This window comes from Pleurodeles waltl, unplaced genomic scaffold (assembly GCF_031143425.1).
Source record: "Pleurodeles waltl isolate 20211129_DDA unplaced genomic scaffold, aPleWal1.hap1.20221129 scaffold_39, whole genome shotgun sequence".
In the NCBI taxonomy this organism is placed as follows: domain Eukaryota; kingdom Metazoa; phylum Chordata; class Amphibia; order Caudata; family Salamandridae; genus Pleurodeles; species Pleurodeles waltl.
This window is the reverse complement of record NW_027150097.1, coordinates 2,750,001-2,752,500: the sequence shown is the minus strand read 5'-3', so window position 1 is coordinate 2,752,500 and position 2,500 is coordinate 2,750,001. Positions and strand designations below refer to the sequence as shown.

General features: G+C 42.9%; 1 non-coding gene across 1 annotated transcript; it reads right to left on the bottom strand.

Annotated features, from left to right (window-relative positions):
• Positions 1-915: 915 nt before the first annotated feature.
• TRNAT-UGU (transfer RNA threonine (anticodon UGU)) lies at positions 916-988 on the bottom strand. Its single transcript has one exon. It is a non-coding gene; the product is annotated as a tRNA-Thr (tRNA).
• Between the last annotated feature and the right edge of the window lie 1,512 nt (positions 989-2,500).

Sequence of the window (2,500 nt, the reverse complement as noted above, 5' to 3'; positions counted from 1 at the left end):
TTTTGCCGGTTACATAGATAATTGCACTTTTGCCGATAGGTTTCAATATGAGTGAACTGTAGCAGCGCGATTGCGCTCATTATTTATATTTAATGAGTCAAGAAAAGTCTGGTTGGGAGTTTACAACTGCTAATAGCTCTATCTCGGAGAAATGCCAGACCAGTTGTATTGCAAGTACTTGTTTACTCTTTGTATCTGTTCTGCTAATTGCAGCACACCACATGCAAAGAGGCAGTGACATGGAGAAATAAAGACATCTGTTCTCCTTACACCAGCCTCGGGGAGGCGCACCATTGTGGCACAAAACCATGACTGTATGTTTTTGTAAACATGGGTTTACATCAAAATCCATGTGTGGGTGTACAAGAAAACCATGTACCACCTGTGGAACACCTACCTGACGCAAAGTAAAGCATGGCAGAGCAAGGTGCTGTGTGCTGTTACTTTTTCTTAACATGTGCATGGCTTTGTAAATACCAAAAAACGAATTGTGTTAATGCTGCATCGAAAAAGTGATGCAACCCGATGAAAAATCCGTTTAAACATGGGCCTAAATGTACACTTAAATTCCGGACCCGAAAAAAAGAACAAGTTAAAATCTCACAGTGAAATCAGGATGATATTAAAAAATGACATGTGCATTGGAAAGGACGTGGCTGAAGGGGCACCAAAGCCAACGACCAAGTTAAGAATGATATTTTGGGATGTCACACTCTAAACATCCCCCATACTCACACAAGTCAATTGTATGACCCTGTACGAGTCTTGTGTTTGTCATTCCACTGACACTGTGTGTAATGCCCCCCGTTCTTGCGTGCTTTGCCCTGTGTCGCCTTTGTTTTTCTATGTTGAAAAGAATATTTGTAGTGAGGCTCCCCAATGAACTAAAAAGTGTTGTTAAATCCAAAATGTTTGAGGCCCCAGTGAGATTTGAACTCACGACCCCTGGTTTACAAGACCAGTGCTCTAACCCCTGAGCTATGGAGCCAGGAGCTTGTCAGGCTGCTGTGCTGGGGACTATCTGAAGGAGCAGAGCATACCTGAGTTACAATGGAATCAGCAGGAGAGAGGATTGTGTGAGTCTGAGAAAGAAAAGGGGCATAGCTTCAAACCTGAATCTGGCATAGCTTTCCAAGGCTACTATTGCCAGTGATTGTGTATTTTAAAAAGGTAGTAAATTTGTATCCTTTCAAGGAGTACATCTATGGGTGCAGATTTCCTACTTTTTTGGTAAACTGATCACTAATTGGAATATTTAGAAAGAAGGGACACAGTGCAGCACAGCGAGCAAAGTTCCTTTGTGCGTCACTCGAAGAGAGCAGAACTGAGACATATCTTCACAGAAATGGTGCAGTTGTGCTCTTTGTCTATGCAAAGGTGCACTTCGGGCTGCCTTGAGTGCAAGGGCATCTGCCTTATGTTCAGGAGAGCTGATGTGCATAAAGGGATATCTTCCTCCAACTATCATAGGAGATTTTTTAGAGTCAAGCCTGCGCTAGAATGCGCTTGCGCATGCGTATTGCTTGCGAGACGCTGTTGTAGTTAGAAAAGGGCTAGGAGCCCCGTCCGTTTCACGTTGGTGTCTTTCATTGGTTCGTGGGCTTCCCTGTTAAAATCTGCTTGCTTTCGTTAGTGGAAGGCATGCATACGTCATGCCTTTTCCGGTGGTTAGCCCTCCTTGAGCGCAGCGACCAAGTACTGAAAACATAGGAGGCTCGCTGTTTTCCATCTGGTTTGTGGACTACTTTTTCTCTTTTTTTCACAGCACGATCTCGTTTGACAGAAGTCGAGCTCATTGCATGACATCGACCCTGTTACATAATTAATTGAACTTTTGCCGGTTACATAGATAATTGCACTTTTGCCGATAGGTTTCAATATGAGTGAACTGTAGCAGCGCGATTGCGCTCATTATTTACATTTAATGAGTCAAGAAAAGTCTGGTTGGGAGTTTACAACTGCTAATAGCTCTATCTCGGAGAAATGCCAGACCAGTTGTATTGCAAGTGCTTGTTTACTCCTTGTATCTGTTCTGCAAATTGCAGCACACCACATGCAAAGAGGCAGTAACATGGAGAAATAAAGACATCTGTTCTCCTTACACCAGCCTCGGTGAGGCGCACCATTGTGGCACAAAACCATGACTGTATGTTTTTGTAAACATGGGTTTACATCAAAATCCATGTGTGGATGTACAAGAAAACCATGTACCACCTGTGGAACACCGACCTGACGCAAAGTAAAGCATGGCAGAGCAAGGTGCTGTGTGCTGTTACTTTTTCTTAACATGTGCATGGCTTTGTAAATACCAAAAAACGAATTGTGTTAATGCTGCATCGAAAAATTGATGCAACCCGATGAAAAATCCGTTTAAACATGGGCCTAAATGTACACTTAAATTCCGGACCCGAAAAAAAGAACAAGTTAAAATCTCACAGTGAAATCAGGATGATATTAAAAAATGACATGTGCATTGGAAAGGACGTGGCTGAAGGGGCAC